Source organism: Pseudophryne corroboree, chromosome 1, assembly GCF_028390025.1.
Source record: "Pseudophryne corroboree isolate aPseCor3 chromosome 1, aPseCor3.hap2, whole genome shotgun sequence".
NCBI lineage: Eukaryota > Metazoa > Chordata > Amphibia > Anura > Myobatrachidae > Pseudophryne > Pseudophryne corroboree.
The window spans coordinates 1,181,333,946-1,181,346,389 of NC_086444.1; positions in this window are offsets into that span (position 1 = coordinate 1,181,333,946).

Sequence of the window (12,444 nt, forward strand, 5' to 3'; positions counted from 1 at the left end):
GCCCTAGTTACAGCCCTGGAGCCTGAGGCACGCTGAGCTAACATGGATGCATGTTTTGCTGGACGACTGCGGTGTGCTGAGGGAATTGAGTTTTGATTTTTGTTACCTGTTGCTCTGATTTACATTGTGTGGACTTTGTATTGTCAGATGTGTGAAATAAGCAGTAGTGCTGTACTTTTGCACGATGGGAAAATGCAGAACTGAAATGATATCCTCCTAGGATTAGTCCCGTTTATCTCCTGCCTGGGGTTACCTGACTCTAGGAGCGAGCTTAACAAGCTGGAACGTCTCCTGAGGATAATCCAATGAGGTAGACAGCAGGCTCTGAACTTCACAGCATGAAGCTCAGGCAAGCGACATGTCAGCTGCGTCCGCTGTGAGGCCTCACCGCTTCATTATAAGTTAATCCTCTAGGTAAGAAGATGGAATTCCTTCTTAATTTGCAGCCAACATATCTGTGTGACTACAGTATGTAAAATAGAGGTTAGGAAATCTCTTCTGTCCATGACCTGTAGTGTATGTTACTGTATGTAGTAGTCACCATACTGGGGTATCTACCAACCAACCAACCAACCAACCAACATTGCCAAACGGTGACGATTGTACCCAGAATTAGCCGATAACACCTACTGCACCACTTCAGCAATACCGGGCTCACACTCCAGGCTGTTCCCCTGCTGGCAGTATTGCTAGTATGGATGATTGTATGCCCAGTAAGTCATCTGAATAAGAACAAAAAGGTTTTTACAAACAAAGATTACCAACAGAGCTATAATATTAAGTCAAAAGCTCAACATGGTCAAAAGGTCGACACAATTTTTTTTCTTCGTTTTTCATACTTTACCATAGTGATGAGCGCCTGAAATTTTTCGGGTTTTGTGTTTTGGTTTTGGGTTCGGTTCCGCGGCCGTGTTTTGGGTTCGACCGCGTTTTGGCAAAACCTCACCGAATTTTTTTTGTCGGATTCGGGTGTGTTTTGGATTCGGGTGTTTTTTTCAAAAAACCCTAAAAAACAGCTTAAATCATAGAATTTGGGGGTCATTTTGATCCCATATTATTATTAACCTCAAAAACCATAATTTCCACTCATTTTCAGTCTATTCTGAATACCTCACACCTCACAATATTATTTTTAGTCCTAAAATTTGCACCGAGGTCGCTGGATGACTAAGCTAAGCGACCCTAGTGGCCGACACAAACACCTGGCCCATCTAGGAGTGGCACTGCAGTGTCACGCAGGATGTCCCTTCCAAAAAACCCTCCCCAAACAGCACATGACGCAAAGAAAAAAAGAGGCGCAATGAGGTAGCTGTGTGAGTAAGATTAGCGACCGTAGTGGCCGACACAAACACCGGGCCCATTTAGGAGTGGCACTGCAGTGTCACGCAGGATGTCCCTTTCAAAAAACCCTCCCCAAACAGCACATGACGCAAAGAAAAAAAGAGGCGCAATGAGGTAGCTGTGTGAGTAAGATTAGCGACCCTAGTGGCCGACACAAACACCGGGCCCATCTAGGAGTGGCACTGCAGTGTCACGCAGGATGGCCCTTCCAAAAAACACTCCCCAAACAGCACATGACGCAAAGAAAAAAAGAGGCGCAATGAGGTAGCTGACTGTGTGAGTAAGATAAGCGACCCTAGTGGCCGACACAAACACCGGGCCCATTTAGGAGTGGCACTGCAGTGTCACGCAGGATATCCCTTCCAAAAAACCCTCCCCAAACAGCACATGACGCAAAGAAAAAAAGAGGCGCAATGAGGTAGCTGTGTGAGTAAGATTAGCGACCGTAGTGGCCGACACAAACACCGGGCCCATTTAGGAGTGGCACTGCAGTGTCACGCAGGATGTCCCTTCCAAAAAACCCTCCCCAAACAGCACATGACGCAAAGAAAAAAAGAGGCGCAATGAGGTAGCTGTGTGAGTAAGATTAGCGACCCTAGTGGCCGACACAAACACCGGGCCCATCTAGGAGTGGCACTGCAGTGTCACGCAGGATGGCCCTTCCAAAAAACCCTCCCCAAACAGCACATGACGCAAAGAAAAAAAGAGGCGCAATGAGGTAGCTGACTGTGTGAGTAAGATAAGCGACCCTAGTGGCCGACACAAACACCGGGCCCATTTAGGAGTGGCACTGCAGTGTCACGCAGGATGTCCCTTCCAAAAAACCCTCCCCAAACAGCACATGACGCAAAGAAAAAAAGAGGCGCAATGAGGTAGCTGACTGTGTGAGTAAGATAAGCGACCCTAGTGGCCGACACAAACACCGGGCCCATTTAGGAGTGGCACTGCAGTGTCATGCAGGATGTCCCTCCCAAAAAACCCTCCCCAAACAGCACATGACGCAAAGAAAAATAAAAGAAAAAAGAGGTGCAAGATGGAATTGTCCTTGGGCCCTCCCACCCACCCTTATGTTGTATAAACAAAACAGGACATGCACACTTTAACCAACCCATCATTTCAGTGACAGGGTCTGCCACACGACTGTGACTGATATGACGGGTTGGTTTGGACCCCCCCCAAAAAAGAAGCAATTAATCTCTCCTTGCACAAACTGGCTCTACAGAGGCAAGATGTCCACCTCATCATCATCCTCCGATATATCACCGTGTACATCCCCCTCCTCACAGATTATCAATTCGTCCCCACTGGAATCCACCATCTCAGCTCCCTGTGTACTTTGTGGAGGCAATTGCTGCTGGTCAATGTCTCCGCGGAGGAATTGATTATAATTCATTTTAATGAACATCATCTTCTCCACATTTTCTGGATGTAACCTCGTACGCCGATTGCTGACAAGGTGAGCGGCGGCACTAAACACTCTTTCGGAGTACACACTTGTGGGAGGGCAACTTAGGTAGAATAAAGCCAGTTTGTGCAATGGCCTCCAAATTGCCTCTTTTTCCTGCCAGTATAAGTATGGACTGTGTGACGTGCCTACTTGGATGCGGTCACTCATATAATCCTCCACCATTCTTTCAATGGTGAGAGAATCATATGCAGTGACAGTAGACGACATGTCCGTAATCGTTGTCAGGTCCTTCAGTCCGGACCAGATGTCAGCATCAGCAGTCGCTCCAGACTGCCCTGCATCACCGCCAGCGGGTGGGCTCGGAATTCTGAGCCTTTTCCTCGCACCCCCAGTTGCGGGAGAATGTGAAGGAGGAGATGTTGACAGGTCGCGTTCCGCTTGACTTGACAATTTTCTCACCAGCAGGTCTTTCAACCCCAGCAGACTTGTGTCTGCCGGAAAGAGAGATCCAAGGTAGGCTTTAAATCTAGGATCGAGCATGGTGGCCAAAATGTAGTGCTCTGATTTCAACAGATTGACCACCCGTGAATCCTTGTTAAGCGAATTAAGGGCTCCATCCACAAGTCCCACATGCCTAGCGGAATCGCTCCGTGTTAGCTCCTCCTTCAATGTCTCCAGCTTCTTCTGCAAAAGCCTGATGAGGGGAATGACCTGACTCAGGCTGGCAGTGTCTGAACTGACTTCACGTGTGGCAAGTTCAAAGGGCAGCAGAACCTTGCACAACGTTGAAATCATTCTCCACTGCGCTTGAGACAGGTGCATTCCACCTCCTATATCGTGCTCAATTGTATAGGCTTGAATGGCCTTTTGCTGCTCCTCCAACCTCTGAAGCATATAGAGGGTTGAATTCCACCTCGTTACCACTTCTTGCTTCAGATGATGGCAGGGCAGGTTCAGTAGTTTTTGGTGGTGCTCCAGTCTTCTGTACGTGGTGCCTGTACGCCGAAAGTGTCCCGCAATTCTTCTGGCCACCGACAGCATCTCTTGCACGCCCCTGTCGTTTTTTAAATAATTCTGCACCACCAAATTCAAGGTATGTGCAAAACATGGGACGTGCTGGAATTTGCCCATATTTAATGCACACACAATATTGCTGGCGTTGTCCGATGCCACAAATCCACAGGAGAGTCCAGTTGGGGTAAGCCATTCCGCGATGATCTTCCTCAGTTGCCGTAAGAGGTTTTCAGCTGTGTGCGTATTCTGGAAGGCGGTGATACAAAGCGTAGCCTGCCTAGGAAAGAGTTGGCGTTTGCGAGATGCTGCTACTGGTGCCGCCGCTGCTGTTCTTGCGGCGGGAGTCCATACATCTACCCAGTGGGCTGTCACAGTCATATAGTCCTGACCCTGCCCTGCTCCACTTGTCCACATGTCCGTGGTTAAGTGGACATTGGGTACAGCTGCATTTTTTAGGACACTGGTGACTCTTTTTCTGAGGTCTGTGTAAATTTTCGGTATCGCCTGCCTAGAGAAATGGAACCTAGATGGTATTTGGTACCGGGGACACAGTACCTCCAACAAGTCTCTAGTTGGCTCTGCAGTAATGATGGATACCGGAACCACGTTTCTCACCACCCAGGATGCCAAGGCCTCAGTTATCCGCTTTGCAGTAGGATGACTGCTGTGATATTTCATCTTCCTCGCAAAGGACTGTTGGACAGTCAATTGCTTGGTGGAAGTAGTAAAAGTGGTCTTACGACTTCCCCTCTGGGATGACCATCGACTCCCAGCAGCAACAACAGCAGCGCCAGCAGCAGTAGGCGTTACACGCAAGGATGCATCGGAGGAATCCCAGGCAGGAGAGGACTCGTCAGAATTGCCAGTGATATGGCCTGCAGGACTATTGGCATTCCTGGGGAAGGAGGAAATTGACACTGAGGGAGTTGGTGGGGTGGTTTGCGTGAGCTTGGTTACAAGAGGAAGGGATTTACTGGTCAGTGGACTGCTTCCGCTGTCACCCAAAGTTTTTGAACTTGTCACTGACTTATTATGAATGCGCTGCAGGTGACGTATAAGGGAGGATGTTCCGAGGTGGTTAACGTCCTTACCCCTACTTATTACTGCTTGACAAAGGGAACACACGGCTTGACACCTGTTGTCCGCATTTCTGTTGAAATACCTCCACACCGAAGAGCTGATTTTTTTGGTATTTTCACCAGGCATGTCAACGGCCATATTCCTCCCACGGACAACAGGTGTCTCCCCGGGTGCCTGACTTAAACAAACCACCTCACCATCAGAATCCTCCTGGTCAATTTCCTCCCCAGCGCCAGCAACACCCATATCCTCCTCATCCTGGTGTACTTCAACACTGACATCTTCAATCTGACTATCAGGAACTGGACTGCGGGTGCTCCTTCCAGCACTTGCAGGGGGCGTGCAAATGGTGGAAGGCGCATGCTCTTCACGTCCAGTGTTGGGAAGGTCAGGCATCGCAACCGACACAATTGGACTCTCCTTGTGGATTTGGGATTTCGAAGAACGCACAGTTCTTTGCGGTGCTACTGCTTTTGCCAGCTTGAGTCTTTTCATTTTTCTAGCGAGAGGCTGAGTGCCTCCATCCTCATGTGAAGCTGAACCACTAGCCATGAACATAGGCCAGGGCCTCAGCCGTTCCTTGCCACTCCGTGTGGTGAATGGCATATTGGCAAGTTTACGCTTCTCCTCCGACAATTTTATTTTAGGTTTTGGAGTCCTTTTTTTACTGATATTTGGTGTTTTGGATTTGACATGCTCTGTACTATGACATTGGGCATCGGCCTTGGCAGACGACGTTGCTGGCATTTCATCGTCTCGGCCATGACTAGTGGCAGCAGCTTCAGCACGAGGTGGAAGTGGATCTTGATCTTTCCCTAATTTTGGAACCTCAACATTTTTGTTCTCCATATTTTAATAGGCACAACTAAAAGGCACCTCAGGTAAACAATGGAGATGGATGGATACTAGTATACAATTATGGACGGACTGCCGAGTGCCGACACAGAGGTAGCTACAGCCGTGAACTACCGTACTGTACTGTGTCTGCTGCTAATATAGACTGGTTGATAAAGAGATGTAGTAGTATGTATAAGTATAAAGAAGAAAGAAAAAAAAAACCACGGGTAGGTGGTATACAATTATGGACGGACTGCCGAGTGCCAACACAGAGGTAGCTACAGCCGTGGACTACCGTACTGTACTGTGTCTGCTGCTAATATAGACTGGTTGATAAAGAGATGTAGTAGTATGTATAAGTATAAAGAAGAAAGAAAAAAAAAACACGGGTAGGTGGTATACAATTATGGACGGACTGCCGAGTGCCGACACAGAGGTAGCTACAGCCGTGGACTACCGTACTGTACTGTGTCTGCTGCTAATATAGACTGGTTGATAAAGAGATGTAGTAGTATGTATAAGTATAAAGAAGAAAGAAAAAAAAACCACGGGTAGGTGGTATACAATTATGGACGGACTGCCGAGTGCCGACACAGAGGTAGCTACAGCCGTGGACTACCGTACTGTACTGTGTCTGCTGCTAATATAGACTGGTTGATAAAGAGATGTAGTAGTATGTATAAGTATAAAGAAGAAAGAAAGAAAAAACACGGGTAGGTGGTATACAATTATGGACGGACTGCCGAGTGCCGACACAGAGGTAGCTACAGCCGTGGACTACCGTACTGTACTGTGTCTGCTGCTAATATAGACTGGTTGATAAAGAGATGTAGTAGTATGTATAAGTATAAAGAAGAAAGAAAAAAAAACCACGGGTAGGTGGTATACAATTATGGACGGACTGCCGAGTGCCGACACAGAGGTAGCTACAGCCGTGGACTACCGTACTGTACTGTGTCTGCTGCTAATATAGACTGGTTGATAAAGAGATGTAGTAGTATGTATAAGTATAAAGAAGAAAGAAAAAAAAACCACGGGTAGGTGGTATACAATTATGGACGGACTGCCGAGTGCCGACACAGAGGTAGCTACAGCCGTGGACTACCGTACTGTACTGTGTCTGCTGCTAATATAGACTGGTTGATAAAGAGATGTAGTAGTATGTATAAGTATAAAGAAGAAAGAAAAAAAAACCACGGGTAGGTGGTATACAATTATGGACGGACTGCCGAGTGCCGACACAGAGGTAGCTACAGCCGTGAACTACCGTACTGTACTGTGTCTGCTGCTAATATAGACTGGTTGATAAAGAGATGTAGTAGTATGTATGTATAAAGAAGAAAGAAAAAAAAACCTCGGGTAGGTGGTATACAATTATGGACGGACTGCCGAGTGCCGACACAGAGGTAGCTACAGCCGTGAACTACTGTACTGTACTGTGTCTGCTGCTAATATAGACTGGTTGATAAAGAGATGTAGTAGTATGTATGTATAAAGAAGAAAGAAAAAAAAACCTCGGGTAGGTGGTATACAATTATGGACGGACTGCCGAGTGCCGACACAGAGGTAGCTACAGCCGTGAACTACCGTACTGTACTGTTTCTGCTGCTAATATAGACTGGTTGATAAAGAGATGTAGTAGTATGTATGTATAAAGAAGAAAGAAAAAAAAACCTCGGGTAGGTGGTATACAATTATGGACGGACTGCCGAGTGCCGACACAGAGGTAGCTACAGCCGTGAACTACCGTACTGTACTGTGTCTGCTGCTAATATAGACTGGTTGATAAAGAGATGTAGTAGTATGTATGTATAAAGAAGAAAGAAAAAAAAACCACGGGTAGGTGGTATACAATTATGGACGGACTGCCGAGTGCCGACACAGAGGTAGCTACAGCCGTGGACTACCGTACTGTACTGTGTCTGCTGCTAATATAGACTGGTTGATAAAGAGATGTAGTAGTATGTATGTATAAAGAAGAAAGAAAAAAAAACCACGGGTAGGTGGTATACAATTATGGATGGACTGCCGAGTGCCGACACAGAGGTAGCTACAGCCGTGAACTACCGTACTGTGTCTGCTGCGACTGGATGATAAATAATGATATAAAAAATATATATATATCACTACTGCAGCCGGCAGGTATATATTATATAATGACGGACCTGCTGGACACTGTCTGTCAGCAGAATGAGTTTTTTATAGAATAAAAAAAAAAACACCACACAAGTGAAGTCACACGACGAGTGTTTAACTTTTTCAGGCAATCACAATATAGTATACTACTAACTATACTGGTGGTCAGTGTGGTCAGGTCACTGGTCAGTCACACTGGCAGTGGCACTCCTGCAGCAAAAGTGTGCACTGTTTAATTTTAATATAATATGTACTCCTGGCTCCTGCTATAACCTATAACTGGCACTGCAGTGCTCCCCAGTCTCCCCCACAATTATAAGCTGTGTGAGCTGAGCACAGTCAGATATATACATAGATGATGCAGCACACTGGGCTGAGCAGTGCACACAGATATGGTATGTGACTGAGTCACTGTGTGTATCGTTTTTTCAGGCAGAGAACGGATATATTAAATAAAACTGCACTGTCTGGTGGTCACTGTGGTCAGTCACTAGTAAACTCTGCACTCTCTACACTTCTACAGTACTCCTAAGCTCCAGTAAATCAGGTCAATCTCTCTCTCTCTCTCTCTCTTCTAATCTAAATGGAGAGGACGCCAGCCACGTCCTCTCCCTATCAATCTCAATGCACGTGTGAAAATGGCGGTGACGCGCGGCTCCTTATATAGAATCCGAGTCTCGCGAGAATCCGACAGCGTCATGATGACGTTCGGGCGCGCTCGGGTTAACCGAGCAAGGCGGGAGGATCCGAGTCTGCTCGGACCCGTGAAAAAAACCATGAAGTTCGGGCGGGTTCAGATTCAGAGAAACCGAACCCGCTCATCTCTACTTTACCAACCAGGTGGACTATGATTGGGAATAGCAACCTTGCCCGGGGACGCGGTACACTAATGAGGCTTTTTTTGTGGTAGAAAAGTGACAAAACACCCAAAAAAGCAAAAAAAAAAAAAAAAAAAACAAGTGTCAACCTTTTTTGTGTTGACCATTTTCATGTTGACCATTTGACCCTGTCAACCTTTTGACCATGCTGACATAATGCATGTCGACCTTTGTAGTGTAGATCTAATAATCCACACTCGCTTTGTAGATCATGGTCAGGTTAGTCCTGTGTGCTCCAATCAGTCTCTTGGCAACCAGTCAGCTGTACAGACTGTGGGGTTTATTTACTAATGGGTGATTCTTTGCTTTTTTTTTTTCAAATCAATTAAAATTGCTCTAAAGCAATGTTTTGTTTCCAGGGCTAAAACACATTTACTAACATTTAACAATATTAAAAAAAATCTGTAAATGCATGTTTTAGCCCAGTTATTTAAATTCTTGGACATCTTGCTGTGAGTTGTAATCAGTCTGATCCTATCTTGCACTGATACATACATGGATTTCTGCGCTGAACTCTGAAGTTCATTTGCCTGTATCATTTGGAAAGTCTGCTAGCTGCTGATATTTCTCTATGGTGAAGCTAAATCGGACTCTGAAAGGACTGCTAAGTACAGTGTCTTGCTACAGTGCTAATGATTTGTGCCTAATAAAAAGAACTGTGTACAGTATTTCGATGTTACACCGACGTTATTAGATATATTGGTCACATCTTCAACTGATATTGATTGTGAAGTGACTCCTCCTCCTTCTTCCTTTTTTTCAACAGGTAATTCCTTCTACTACACTCCTGCAGAACATTGCACTCAAATAACTGCTGGTAATTCCTTCTACTTCACTCCTGCAGAACATTGCACTCAAATAACTGCTGGTAATTCTTTCTACTACACTCCTGCAGAACATTGCACTCAAATAACTGCTGGTGAATATATACTTGTCTAGGTTTATTGTAAATGAGAGCTGTAGATTATCACTACTGATTGCACTGAAATAGTAAATCGCAAATTGGGTGATAAGAATTATAGCATTGCTATAGTCATAATTAATCTGCTTTTATATTAGATTGCTTATGCACATGATGGGTTGCTATTGATAAATTGGAATGTTATCTCCCGAGTATAGGCATTAGGAGGGCATGACTCTGAAAAATCTCAGTGGTTGGTTTATTAGCTTGTTTTCTTAAAACTGTTTTATTACTAGTCATTGCTGGGGGAGGGTTCATTGGAGTTTGGGTGTATTCACATTGGGTGTTTTAACATGCTTGGTCCATTACTTAAAGAGCATTAAGGAGGCTTGGGCCGTTGGCTTGTGGCTATTAATTCAAAGGACATTATTCAAAGGATAACTACAAGTTTAAAAATTATTTCGACGTTACACCAACGTTAAACCGAAGGAAAACAGAAGGACAACAATCAATCCACAATCTGGACCACTAAAGGACAGCTTTCAAACAAATGTGAGTCCAATTCCACTACACATCAAACTACTCCAGCCTGAGTAACCTATAACTTATAACTTAAATCTGTGATAGGAACGCTGCAAGACCTTTCCACTTCATCCGCAACTACTCAAATTTATGTCTGTAGCTTACCAAAACCATCTGAATTCTCACCTGTACCAATGTTATCTGGCTTTTTACACTATGAATAGACATCCCCAAATTGGTCACTACAGCTCTCTCTTATGCAAACTCATGTATGTTTTATGATGTAATGATTGGCTTGTAATTGGCATAAGTTGCATAGTGAAACATAGTTTATTACTGCATGCTCTCTGGTGTTTACCTCCTTTGATCATTTGGCCATTGTGGTCAGGTGTACTATATGTTTACATTTAGGGAGGTGTATTCATGGTGTAAAGGACACAGTGTGAATCCTGATTAGTAATATATATATATATATATATATATATATATATATATATATACTGTGTGTGTGTATATATATATATATATATACCAAACACTGAGCAACATCCCCAAACAGGTAATTTCAACTTTAAACTTGTCATTTATTTTGTACAGTCTTGACATGGCTACTAATAACAAATGCACAGACAAAATTCTTAAAGCTATGTGTGCAAATGCTAGAAGCTTAGGAGACAAAATTCCAGAGCTAATTGCGATAATGACAAGGGATAACCTGGATTTTGTGGCAATTACAGAGTCATGGTGCAATGAAAATCATGACTGGGACATAGCTATACCAGGATACAATTTATTTAGGAAGGTTAGAATAGGAAGAATAGGTGGAGGGGTAGCAATGTATGTGAAAAAAAGCATAAATGCTACTTTAATACAAAATACTGAAGACAAAACTGAGGCCCTTTGGGTCACCATAGAAACCAGGGAGAAGGACATTATTCGCATTAGTGTGATCTATAGACCACCAGGCCAGGGGCAGGATTTGGACAGGAACCTATTGTTGCACATCACTAAAATGGCTTTAAAGGGAGAAGTCATAATCATGGGAGACTTTAATCTACCTGCTGTAAATTGGGAGGGGTCTTTTGCAAGTTCAGCTACAAGTGGCAAATTTCTACATTCCTTACAGGGAGCATCTCTCAAGCAATTGGTGAGGGAGCCCACTCGCAAAGTCTCAATATTAGATTCCATTCTTACAAACGGTGATTGGATATCCGACATATATGTGGGTGAGCACCTGGGATCCAGTGATCATCAAGCAGTATGGTTTAGTATAAAGACAGGATCCAACTCCTGTCACACAAAAACAAAGGTGTTGGATTTTAGAAATGCTGACTTTGCAAAAATGGGAGATGTTTAAGTGATTCATTGGCGGACTGGTGGAACTTGGAAGGAGTGCAGGAGAGGTGGGAAACTGAAAAGTGCAATACTAAGTGCAACTAACCTTTGTACCAAAAGGGTTAGGAAAAGCACCAGGAAAAGGAAGCCAGTGTGGTTCACAAAAGAAGTATCAACTAGTGTGAAAGCAAAAAAGGAAATACAAACAGACTCACAATAATAATGACAAAGAGGTGTATTTTGACAGATGGAAGGATGCTAAGAAAGTGATCAGACGTGCAAAAGGAGAAGCTGAGGAGAAAATGGCCCAGTCAGTAGATAAAGGGGGCAAAACTTTTTTAAGTATATAATGAAAGGAGAAAATCAAATGGAGGAATAATAAGACTTAAGGCAGAGAGTGAGCATTTGGTGGAGGGAGACAAGGCAATAGCAGATCACCTAAATAATTATTTTTGCTCAGTATTTACTACAGAAGAAGGGATGGGGCTACAGTTAAGTTGCAAGGACATTCATAAAAATAAGGTAGATGAAAGTACATTTACAGAGGAGAAGGTCCTAACAGAACTTTCACAACTAAAAGTGGATAAGTCAATGGGACCAGATGGGATACTCCCAAGGATACTCAAGGAGCTAAAAGGTGTGCTGGTTACACCTTTAACAAAATTATTTAACCAGTCACTAAATACAGGCGCTATTCCAGAGGACTGGAAAAGAGCAAATGTAGTTCCACTGCACAAAAGTGGAAGCAAGGAAGAAGCAAGTAACTACAGACCAGTAAGCCTTACATCAGTAGTAGGGAAAGTAATGGAAAAACTATTAAAAGAAAGAGTTGTGGAATATCTTAAATCAAACCACTTACAGGATCCAAAACAGCATGGATTTACTGGTGGGAGATCATGCCAAACAAATCTTATTGACTTTTTTGACTCTGTGACGAAAATTATAGATCAAGGGGGAGCTGTATATGTAGCATAGCTAGACTTTAGTAAGGC